The 12,978-nt window shown below is 44.9% G+C and overlaps 1 protein-coding gene across 1 annotated transcript in view; it reads left to right on the forward strand.

Moving 5' to 3' along the window:
* The window catches only part of RBM7 (RNA binding motif protein 7), a 383,615-nt gene that overhangs the window by 126,870 nt on the left and 243,767 nt on the right, over window positions 1-12,978 (forward strand). The gene's annotated exons all lie outside the window — the stretch shown is intronic.

Genomic DNA, 12,978 nt, shown 5'->3' on the forward strand with positions numbered 1-12,978 from the left:
TGTCTGTTGTGCATTCATGGTTTTGGTATGTCTAAAGAATGTGTGTATAATTTGTCTATGTAGAATAGACATGCATGAAAATGTATGGTGGGTTTATGGGCATTGAAAGACATTTTGGCTAAAAGTTCTAGAAACTTGCATCATATGTCTTGGATCTCCATTCGCAGGAACTGATCATCTTTGTATCTGACCATAGCTTTGTACTGCCATCTCAGCCACATTTTAAGATATTTATGTAAAAAAAAAGTTATACTTTTGCTTGTTTTCGTTCATGAGGACTTTCTGTTTTGCTCCCCTGTTCAGCTTTTTCTCTTAGTTTAGCTCATTCCACTGTTAGTAAACATGTCTATTTTTAGTGTGTTCTGATTCTCTGTGGTCTTTCTAGATTTTAATGTTTTTTTTTTTTGTTTATCCTCTCGGTAGTTGGATTTGTAGCTTGTTAAAGGTTCATCTGGCATAACTCATTGGACTGCTATTGTGTGTTACTACTACTCTGTACGTAATATTTAATCCAGGTAACCAGTACATTACAGCAGTAGTCTGCTGTTTGCTTTTCTCTCCATTTCCTTTCCTTGAAAAGCTTTAGAGTGAAAGCTGCTGCAGCCTGCATTTTTAAACCAAATTAAGTTTTGGGGCTTGAGTCAGTATTACCTTATTTCTAGTTTTATTTAGCTTTTCGGCTCTTAGTTTTTGTATCCTCCAACTGTTGATTTGGGCATGTGCCTTTCTATACATTGCTGTGATTCGCCAGTGCCACTAGTTAGCAAGCATGCTGACTTGTTATGATTGTCTAAAAGTGGTTTTGTTTAAAGACATAATAGAAGTCTTAAGTGCTTTAAAAAATAAATTTTGCAATAGTCTGAATCATGATTCCTGTCCTAAGTTAGAGGAAGACTGGTACAAGTGAAGAAAAAATTGTTATTCCTTATGGTCACAACATAAGAGAAATTGATCTGGCCAGACTTAGTTTAGTAGTCCATGTTAAGCAGACAGTGGAGCACTCTGGAGAAGCTGAATTTAAACTTTTTTAATTGTGGTTGAAGCATCCATAATTTTTGGAACAAATTTTGAGCAGTTTTCCTGCTTCCACATGTTCGCCTTCAGTTGCATTTAAGATTGGAGGTGTGAATGTGTTTGAAGCAGACCCTGTGTTAAGTTTTTGGGGCTTCAGACATTGGCCCTTCCGTAATCCACCAAAAACTTGTTCCTTGATGCTGTTAAGCCAACATTGTTCTCAACGTTTGCTTTTCCATTTTTTCACCTTTCATGTACAAATTCCTCTTGCATTAGTCATTGACACTGGCATTTCTCATCAGGGCTAGTTTGCCTGACAGCAGTGACAATTGCATTCATTAGTCATTTTTAATGACTACACCAGCATCTGCATACTGTGGTGCTAGGGTTTTTTTCACAGCTTGTCAGCCTTCTGGCAAACTTGTCTGACTTAACCTTTTAAGATGTTCTTCGTCTCACATTGCTGCAGTCATAACCTGTGGGTAGTCCGCTGTCCTCGGTCGGCCCGAATACCAAAGAGTTAGGCTGGCGTCGGTCATGGGCGCTCGGAGCTGACGTCAGTACGTAGTGGTACTTAAGCGCATGACCGACGCCATATCCTCAGTCTTTCTTGCCGCGTGGTCCGAAGCAGAAGCAGCGTTTGCAAGTGCCGTTCGGCGTTCTGAAATTTTCAATTTTCGAGTTTCAGACCGAAGACCAAGTTGGGCTAAGTACCCCGATGGGGAAAAATTTTGTCTTTTCTTGCCTCAGTTACTCCGGATGTCAGAAAAAGTTAATTGTATTTCTTGTGGGAAACAGATACCTCATAGGGACTATCATTCTCTCTGTATTCCTTGCTTGGGGCCTGAACACGACGTAGTCGGGTGTCGCTTTTGCGCTAGATAATAAGCGCACCATTAAACGCAGATTAGACTGTGCTAGGTTGGTTTTCGGTAAGCGGTGTAACTACAATATGCCGTCGGATCCTCCGCCCGCTACCGCAAAAAAGCGAAAAGATAAATCTTTAATGTCAAAACCGGATGAGTCATCCGTTGCGGACGCCGGTTCTATGGAATCTACGGTTGAATCTGTGGATCCAGCCGAGGTCTCGGCTGAATCCCAGGGGGAACCTTTACTGTTGCAGGATTTGGCCTCTCAGGAGTTAGGCCAGGCCGAGGGTGCTTCTCAAGTTTCTGTGGTTCCATCCTTACAAAAGGTTATTAGGCCTTCTACTTCAGTCTCTAAAGGCCCTGCTAAGGCTAGACCTGGTCTTTCTGGTACGGGCCATAGCCCTAGTTCTTCGGGCTCTGTTCCTAAAAAACATATGTTGAAAATGGCAGAGGATTTGATTACTTTGATCAGGGGTTCTATGCCCCCTCCAGAGAAGAGGCCTAGGGTGGAGACAGATTTAGAGGGTATGGAGCATTCCTCTGATTACTCTGAGTCCTCAGCTGAGGATATTCAGGATTTTCCTCCCTATTCAGATTCGGATGCAGAGGATTCCTGTCCTTCTGCTTCTCCTCCAGAGGATTTTTCCTTTTCTGAAAGCTTGCATTCCATGAGGGAGCATTTCAAGTGGGAAGGTCAGGATTTTTCGGATTCTCGTAAGAGGCTTAGGGAATTTTTGTTTTTGCCACAACATAGACCTTTGGCTATTCCCCCTGTTTTAGATGTGGTTCAGGATGTTTTTTCTGAAGCTTCCCTAAATCCTGATTCTTTACCCCCTGCCCCTGTCAAGCCAGACAGGTATTACAGAGTTCCAGAAGCACATAAATATTTGTATAAGAGTCCTAGAGCTGACCCAGAAACTATTATTCAAGGGCCTAAAGGTGTCAGGGCTTCTGTGGTTAAGAATCCAGTTCCTTTGGATAAAGACTCTAGAGCGTTGGATAGGTGGGGTAAAAAAGTGTACACCTCTTCTACGTTAGCTTTGAGGGCTTTAAATTGCCAATTTCATATGCTGAAGTATCAGAACTTTCTGTTAGGTCAGTTAAAATCTAAGGTAGATGCTCTATCTGAGGGTATCGAGTGTAAGGAATTGCAGGACTTGGTTCATGCTTCTGACCAAGTTGGTAAACATTCCTTGCAGTGTGGCTTTGATGCCCTTCAGGCTTCTTCCAGGGTGGCTGCTACTGGTTCAGTTATTCGTAGACATGCCTGGCTTAAGGATCAAAATTTGTCAGAGCATGTTAAAGCTTGGATTTTGGATGCTCCTCTTCAATCTGAAGTTCTTTTTGGTTCCCCTGTGGAGTCTGTTTTGAAAAAGATGGAAGACAAAGCTAAATCTATGCAGACGGTTAAGGAATTTTTGCAAGTGCAGCCCCCTAAGTTTAGCAGGAATTGGCCTGCAAGAGGATAGTCTTACCCTTCTTCGGATTTTCAGTCTAAGGGCAGGTCTAGACGTGGTTAGGGCAGGGCTCGCGCTCGGGGTTCTTTCAGACCTAGGACTTGGAGTTCTCCTGCGCAATCTTCTGGTGAGGGCAGGGGTCAGACTTTTCGTAAACAGACCCAATGACCTGTATCTTCAGCTGCCAGATCCTTCTTTTCTGGCAGCTCCTCTAGGAGGGAAGTTGGCACTTTTCAGACAAAATTGGCATTTGGTCACCCAGGACAAATGGGTGTTGGACATAATAAATCAAGGCTACAAGTTTTATTTTCACACTTTTCCTCCTTTCAAAGGCATGCCAGATGTGCTTCCTCAGCAAAGGCTGGAGGCTCAAGAACAAATTTCTTTGCTTTTACAGATGGGAGCAATCCAGGTGGTACCTCCGTCAGAAGAAGGCCTAGGGTTTTATTCTCGTCTATTCCTAGTGCCAAAGAAAGGAAACACTTGGAGGCCTATTCTGGATTTGTCCATTCTCAATACATACCTAGACATTCCAAAGTTCAAGATGTTAACATTACAGCAACTTCTGCCTCTGCTAGGCAAAAAACACTGGGTGGTAACTCTGGATCTCAGAGGCCTATCTTCACATTCCTATCAGGCCCAGCTGCAGGAGATTCCTGCGTTTTCGGGCTGGTACTTATCATTATCAGTTCTCTGCATTGCCCTTTGGTTTATCTGCTGCGCCCAGGGTGTTCACAAAGGTTCTGGCTCCTGTAATAGCTTTCTTAAGGCTGAGGGGAATACAAATTTATCCTTATCTGGACGATTGCCTGATTCTTGCTCAAGACAAAGACAAGTTACTTCAACATCTACAGTATGTAATGGCAGTTTTAAGGTGCCTAGGGTATTCTGTGAACGAAACAAAGTCCAGTCTAGTACCCTCTCAGGACATGTGCTTTCTGGGTGTGAGACTGAATACAGCCTCTCAGATGGCTTTTCTGACCCCGGATAAACAAAGAACTCTTCATCTATACTTCCAGCAGTTATCAGTACTGTCCAGGCTGACTGCAAGGACAGTCCTTCAAGCCTTGGGGTTCATGGCATCTTGCATTCTAGTACTTCCCAATGCCAAACTGCATATGAGGAAGCTACAATGGTATCTCAAAAGTGTATGGACTCAGCACTGCCACGATTTGGACACTGTCATTCAGATAATACCTTGCATCCAAAAGGAATTCTTGTGGTGGGCACAGGAATGCCACCTAAACAAGGGACTCTCTCTGACCCTACCAGAGGCGAGTCAGATCATAACTACGGATGCCTCAGACCTGGCTTGGGGAGCACACTTCAATGGGAAATGGATTCAAGACACGTGGCCTCCCAGACTACAGCATTTGCATATCAACATGAAGGAGATGTTAGCAGTCCAGTTTGCCCTGATGGCTTTCAAGGGCCTACTTCAACCAGGACAGGTGTTGATACAAACAGACAACACTACAGTCATGTGGTACATCAACAAGCAGGGGGGAACCCATTCTTACCCTATTTGCAGACATGCTATGATATTGTGGGAGACTGCTCTGAGTTTGCACATCACTCTTCAAGCACGGTTTCTGCCAGGGGCACAGAACTCCCTAGCAGATGTATTGAGCAGACAAATTATGGATCCCCACGAGTGGAAATTGGATCCTCTAGTATTCAAACAGTTGACAGTGGCTTGGGGAACTCCAGACATAGATCTGTTCGCTTCCCCTCTAAATTTCCAACTACCAAAATTTTGCACAAAGATATTTCACCCAAAAGCTTGGAAAGTGGATGCTCTATCTTTCAGTTGGAACAACCTTCACGTCTATGCTTTTCCTCCTCTACCTCTCCTTACCAAGGTACTCTTGAAAGTCAGGCGGGACAAGCCTTGCATGATTTTAATAGCACCAGATTGGCCACGACAACACTGGTATCCTCTGCTGAGGAGTTTAATTCAGGAGCCTCCTTGGCCTTTGCCACAGCTTCCTCACTTGTTGTCCCAGTCAAGCAGTCATTTGCTCAATGTCAGGGTGCAGTCCCTGCATCTAACAGCCTGGCGAATTCTGTTTTAGAGCCTGTGGGTTCTCAGCTTCCTCAACGGGTTTTGGATGTCATTTTGGAAGCCAGGCCCAGCACTAGAAAGGTTTATGCTGATAAATGGAGGAGATTTTTTCTTTGGAGCACAACAAAGGACTTTGATGTCTCGGTACCTAATTTGAGTTTTACACTACAGTACCTTACTGAATTACTAGACAAGGGTTTGTCATTTTCCTCTGTGAAGGTTCATGCTGCAGCCATTTCTGATCACTATGATTGTGACCCTCCTTTATTTTCTCACCCTTTGTTTAAGCAATTTCTTAGAGGGGCAAAAAATATAAGACCCCCACGTAGAGCTCCTACTCCTTCCTGGGATCTCAATTTTGTGTTGGAGAAGCTTACTTTGCCTCCTTTTGAACCTGCAGCTACGTCGGTATTGAAGTTTTTGTCTTGGAAGACTGCCTTTTTGTTGGCCATTACTTCTGCTAGAAGGGTATCTGAATTGCAGGCTCTCATGGCAGTTGAACCATTTCTAATATTCCATAAGGATAGAGTTTCCTTACGTACTAACCCTACTTTTATGCCAAAAGTTATTTCTAGTGTGGCCTTGAACCAGTCTATCCATTTTGCCTACCTTTTATGCTGATCCCCAAAATAAAGGGGAAAAATCTTGCATTCTTTGGATATACACAGGCAGTTACGTTACTATTTGAGCAGAACTAAAGAGTTCAGACAGACTCAACAGTTATTTCTTTTGCTTTGAGTTCACAAGGGAAAGCTGTTTCTAAGCAGACTATTTCAAAGTGGATTGCTAATTGTATTGCCTTTTGTTATTCTCATCATGGGAAGAATGTTCCGGCTGGGATTAGACCTCATTCCACTAGGGCTACTGCCACATCTACTGCTTTTTTGAGGGGTGTAGCTACTAAGGATATTTTGGAAGCAGCTACTTGGAGTTCAGTTCACACTTTTACTAAGCATTACCATCTCCCTCTTTACTCCAAGTCCAGGGCTGGGTTTGCCACTGCAGTCTTACAGGGCATGTTAGCAGCCCCTAATGCTTTTTAGTTTGCCAGCCTCCCTTTTCCTTTGCTTTGGGATTCTACCCACAGGTTATGACTGCAGCAATGTGACACGAAGAACATAGTACAGTTTTGTACCTACCATAAATGTAGATGTTCGAGGATCCACATTGCTGCAGTCCTATTTTCCCTCCCTCCTTTCCCTCTATGGTTTGGGGTTGTTGTTGTTGTTGTGGTTGTTGTTGTTATTGTTATTTTCCCCTTTGTGGCTCTGGCCTTTCCTTTTTTTAGGCCTTCTGACATCTGGGGCAAGAAAGGCTGAGGATATGGTGTCGGTCATGCGCTTAAGTACCACTACATACTGACGTCAGCTCCGAGCGCCCATGACCGACGCCAGCCTAACTCTTTGGTATTCGGGCCGACCGAGGACAGCGGACTACCCACAGGTTATGACTGCAGCAATGTGGATCCTCTAACATCTACATTTATGGTAGGTACAAAACTGTACTTTTCTCAGCCTTAAACAATTTCAGTGACTACATTTTGGCACAGGTAGTGATTCTCAGTAGTACCAGCTGTTGACTGATGTCCTTCAAGGATGCATCTGCAGTCCTTACATATGGGTTGTCCTGCCTCAGGCAGCCCTTCGGTCGGCCGGATTCCAAAGTCTGGGTCCGGCGTCGGCTGATGTCGCCCTTTCCCCGACATCAGAGCGCCTGGGGTATAAAAGAATCAGCCGACGCCATCTTCCCCAGTCTTTCTTGCCGCGTGGTGCCCGAAGCAGAAGCAGTTCGCAAGTGCCGGTCGGCCAGCTCCTGTAAATTCAGCTACCGAAGACTTCAAAAAAGCTAAGTACCTCGTTGGGGACTCTTTCTTGCCTCAGCCGATGTCATATCAAACGCTTAAAGTTAATAATTGCTTTGCTTGACTTGTGGGAAACAAATACCTCATAAGGATTTCCATTCCTACTGCCTCCCTTGCCTAGGCCCAGACCACGACGTCTCGGCCTGTACTGCCTGTGCCTCCTTTAATCGACGCACTCTTAGGCGTCGGTCGGAGTTTGCAGAGGAATTCTTTGGGGCTAGTTTCTCTTATAAAATGCCGTCGGAGACTCCGACTTCTCATTTAACCAAAAAACGGAAGGACAAGGACCGGCACACGCGGATCGTGGTTTCGGCTAAAACCACGCCTAGGCCTACCGCGAGTGTCTCTGTCTCTACTGAAACAGTCCTTGGTACTTCCGACCGTGGAAACAGTACAACCGACAGCCTCGGTCCCGAAGGCTTCTTCTTCTGAGTCGGTTTTGGATTTACCCTCGGAAACTGGTGTTCAGGAATCTACCAACACCATTCCCTTAGACAAGACTACCCCTGCACATGGAGCAGCCAGGCCCCCTGCATCCATGTCCATTAAAGCATTCACTAGGGCTAAAGCTGCTAAGCAGCAAAAATCTCTGCTCCCAAGACTATTTCTCAGGGATCCACTACAGGTTCACAGATACTAAGTTTGGCTGAGGATCTTATTTCCCTAATCACGGGATCCCAACCTCATCCGGACAGGGGCTCTCAACCCCCTCCAGACAAAAGGCCCAGGGCTGAGTCCGCTGATCATCAGTCCTCTGATGAGGCCTCTGATGGCTGTGCTCTATCAGATTACCAGGAGGAGGCCTTCACTACCTACGAGGATTCTGATGCAGAGGAATCCATTCCCTCTGCCTCCCCTCCTGAAGAGCTGTCCTTTGGGGAGACCCTTCACTCCATGAGAGAGCATTTCCAATGGCAGGGCCAGGAATTCTCCGATTCCAGGAAGAGATTAAGGACTTTTCTTCATTTACCTCAGCATAGACCTTTGGCTATTCCTCCTGTTTTAAGTGTCATTGATGTGTATTCCGAGTCTAGCACTACCCCTGACACCCTCCCTCCGGCTCCTGTTAAACCCGATAGGTACTACAGGGTCCCGGACTCGCATCATTTCCCTTACAAGGCCCACTCTGCTGACCCAGAAACTATTTCCCAGGGTCCTAAAGGGGTTGCAGCTGCCACTACTAAAAATCCACTCCCCTCTGAAGGGGAGTCCAGGGCTTTAGAGAGATGGGGTAAAAAAGTGTATACTACTTCCACTCTGTCTATGAGGGCTTTAAATTGTCAATTTCATATGATAAAGTACCAAGAGGATTTGTTAGATGAATTGCAAAAAAAGCTGTCTTCTCCTGAACCCCTAGACCGTAAGTCACTTCAGGATCTGGTACATAATTCACAACAGGTTAGCAACCATTTCTTGCAGTGTGGTTATGATGCATTGGAAACTTCATGTAGGTCAGCAATGACAGGTGCAGTCATACGTAGACATGCTTGGCTGAAGGAACAATCTCTGCCAGATCATGTTAAGGCTAAGCTTCTGAATTTTCCACTAGAAAAGCAAAAGTTATTTGGCTCCACTGCTCAGGAGGTATTAAAGAAATTTGAGGAAAAGGCTAAATCTGTACAAACAGTCAAAGATTTCCTCCAGGTACAACCACCAAGATTCAGCTGAAATTGGCCTTCTAAGAATTGGTCCTTTCCAGAAGAGAGATATCAGAGGCAAGAACAGGCGTGCCAGAGGTAGAGGGCAAGCTAGAGGCTCCTACAGAGGACGTCAATGGCAACCTCCTAACCAGCGAAGTAGTGCAGGACCAACAACTGCTGCACAAGGACAGACTTGATGACTTCACCTTGATCCCGCCAACCAGGGCTCAATTAGAAGCACCTTTGTGCGGAAAATTGTCTTTATTCTCAAGAAACTGGCACAGTATTACAAGGGACAAATGGACACTGCAAGTAATAGACAAAGGATACAGGTTTCATTTCCATACATTACCAAAAAGAAAAGGCATGCCAAACCTGCCACCAAATCAAAGGGCAGAGGCTTTAAAACAAATTGCCAACCTATTGCAAATGAAAGCTATAGAAAAGGTTCCTCTAGCAGAACAAGGCCAAGGATTTTATTCCAGACTATTCCTTGTCCCAAGAAAAGAAAAACAATGGAGGCCTATTCTCGATTTTGTCTGCACTCAATACTTCTCATTGTGCCAAAATTCAAAATGCTGACCCTACAGCAACTCCTTCCCATGCTGGGCAAGGGGTCTTGGCTGGTAACTCTAGACCTCAAGGAGGCATACCTGCATGTCCCTATCAGACAAAGTTGCAGAAGACACCTCAGATTTCTTGCAGGTTCAGAGCATTATCAATTCTCAGCATTGCCCTTTGGCTTATCTACTGCGCCCAGAGTATTCACGAAATGCCTGGCATCAGTAATTGCACACTGCAGACTTCAGGGGATTCAAATATACCCGTATCTGGACGACTGCCTTATACAAGCGGACAGCCAACAAACTTTGGAAAAACATTTGAATTATGCCATCCGCTTTCTGCAGGCCTTGGGATACACTGTCAACATTCACAAGTCAAGACTTGTGCCATCCCAAAGAATAACTTTTCTGGGTGCGGAACTAGATACAACCACCCAAATGGCTTTTCTCACAGAAGAAAAACAGACAGCTACCGGATTACTTCAAAAATCTGACAAAACAAACTCGGATGACTGCAAGGAAAATCCTGCAGGCCCTGGGTTACATGGCATCGTGCATTCTTCTGATTCCACAAGCAAGGCTGCATATGAGAACTACAATGGTACCCAAGGAGTTTATGTTTCAGCACAATCACAGCCTAGAAACTTTGATACCACTCATTCCATGCCTTCAAAAGGAATTCCTGTGGTGGGCCCAAGCAAGCCAGTCAAACAGGGGTCTGCCTTTCAGCAAACCAGTAACCAGCCAAACCATTACCTCGGACGCTTCAGACCATGGATGGGGAGCACACATGGAGGACAGATGCATCCAAGGACTATGGTCTCAGAAAGAATTGCACATAAACCAAAAGGAAATGCGGGCAGTGATGCATGCAATCGAGGCCTTCAAGGACTTTCTACATCAAGGCCACCTGCTAATAAGGACAGACAATACCACAGTTATGTGGTACATAAACAAGCAAGGAGGTACACATTCCTACCCTCTTTGCAGACTAGCAATGAATCTTTGGGAACTTTCCCTAAAACTCAATATAGAGCTGCAATCCCAGTTTGTGCCAGGAAAAGACAATATACTGGCGGACAGCCTAAGTAGAAATACCATGGATCCACACGAATGGATGCTACACCCAGACATTTTCCTTCAGATAACACAATTTTGGGGAAGGCCGGACATGGATCTTTTTGCCTCCCACCACAGTCATCAGCTGAAGAAATTCTGTTCAAGGACATACCACCCACAAGCGTGGAAAGTGGACGGCCCTCTTTCAGCTGGATTACTCTAACAGTGTATGCATTTCCACCTCTTCCACTAATGTCCAGGGTCTTACTGAAAATCAGGACAGAGCAGCCAAAAGTGATTCTAATAGCCCCGGATTGGCCGAGGCAGCACTGGTACCCACTGTTACGATGCCTGTCGCATACGAAACCGTGGCCTCTACCACAATGGTCACTCCTAACACAGCACAATTACAAAACTCTGCACTCCAGCCTGAAAACCTTGCAGCTGACAGCCTGGAGAATACCTTGACTCTCACCAGGAAGAGCTGTCCAAGAGAGTAAAGGATATCATCATGGAAGCTCGCAGACCTTCCACGAGAAAAGCATATTCAGCAAAATGGAAAAGATTCCACACTTAGAGCACCGCAAAGGGCCTAGATGCCACAGTAATGAGCATGGCACATATCCTGGAATACTTGGCAGAAATGCTCCACAATGGCCTTTCTTACTCTTCCATAAAAATTCATGCTTCAGCAATTTCAGCAGAATACAATACTGATCCACCTGTCTTCTCTCATCCTCTCCTAAGGCAGTTTCTAAGAGGAATTAAAAACATCAATCCTCCAAGAAAACCACCAGTGCCTACATGGGACCTTAACTTCATGTTGGAAAAGTTGACTCTACCTCCCTTTGAACCAGCAGCATCTTCATAGTTACAGTTCCTGTCTTGGAAGACTGCCTTCCTTCTGGCCATAACCTCAGCAAGAAGAGTATCTGAATTGCAGGCACTCATGGCAGTACAACCATTTCTTATTTTTCATCAGGACAGAGTCTCCTTGAGAACCAATCCTTCATTCATGCCAAAGGTGGTATCCAGGGTCTCCTTGAACCAAGCTATTCACCTGCCTGTCTTCTTTCCAGATCCGCAAAACAAGGGAGAAAAACTTCTGCATACCCTGGACATTCACAGACAGTTATGCTACTACTTGGACAGAACTAAGACTTTCAGAAAAACTGACCAGCTGTTTGTAGCATATGCTGCAGGCATCCAAGGCAAAGCAATTTCCAAACAGACAATTTCAAAATGGATAGGAAATTGCATTCGATTCTGCTACTCTTATGGAAAAACTGTGCCAGCTAACATCAGGCCTCATTCCACCAGAGCCACAGCCACCTCCACAGCCTTTTTAAGAGGGGTGGCTACCAAGGACATTTTAGAAGCTGCTACATGGAGCTCCGTGCATACATTTACCAAGCATTACAATTTGCCCTTGTATTCCAGATCCAGAGCAGGCTTTGCTACGGCAGTCCTGCAGGGCATTTTAGCTACACCATCTTTTTCTTAGATCCTACCACCCCCAGCTTGGCTATGGTATTCTACCCATATGTAAGGACTGCAGATGCATCCTTGAAGGACATAGTACAGTTTTGTACCTACCATAAATGTAGATGGTCCGATAGGTATGCATCTGCAGTCAGGTTTTCCCTCCCTCCTTCCCCTCTGTGGTATTTCTTGGGTACTTATCCTTCTTATAGCTAGCTGGGGTTATCTATTATGGTGTATTTGTTTTTTATTACTGTGCATGTTTGGAATATTTTGCATTTCTCCAAATTTAGCCTTCCTTAGAGGGCACCTGGGGCAAGAAAAACTGAGGAAGATGGCGTCGGCTGATTCTTTTATACCCCAGGTGCTCTGACGTCGGGGAAAGGGTGACATCAGCTGACGCTGGACCCAGACTTTGGAATCCGGCCGACCGAAGGGCTGCCTGAGGCAGGACAACCCATATGTAAGGACTGCAGATGCATACCTATCGGACATCTACATTTATGGTAGGTACAAAACTGTATTTCACACAAGTCAGTGCTGCAGTCAAAACTTAGTTTGTGTCAGAGAATCCTCTATGTCCAGCCAGAGTTTCAGTAGTTTCTCCTTCCCCCCACCCTCTAGCATCTGCTTTTTCTGGCATAAAGAGGGTGTACTGTGTCGCCACTTTTTGTTCTTTATGGTTGTAAAGTACTAAAGAGACTTTGATTACTGTGCATCAAGCCAGGTCAGGAGTGGAATAGCAGGTAAGTACCCCTTAAGATATTTTCCTCATCTTGCAGAGTTTAGTACGGTTTGCTTTTTTTTCTGTTTTACTTGTATTTCTGCTGGTTTCTGGAAAAGCACATGCGGAGGTTTGAAGATGCATTAAAACCAGATTCATAGCCTGTAGCTCCTAACTTTACAGGGACCAGGTGCATCATTTTTTTTCCCCACAAAAAGTGCTACTGTAACCTCATACTCAATTG

Source organism: Protopterus annectens, chromosome 8.part0 (assembly GCF_019279795.1).
Source record: "Protopterus annectens isolate FY-2018-M chromosome 8.part0, PAN1.0, whole genome shotgun sequence".
Taxonomy (NCBI): Eukaryota; Metazoa; Chordata; order Ceratodontiformes; family Protopteridae; genus Protopterus; species Protopterus annectens.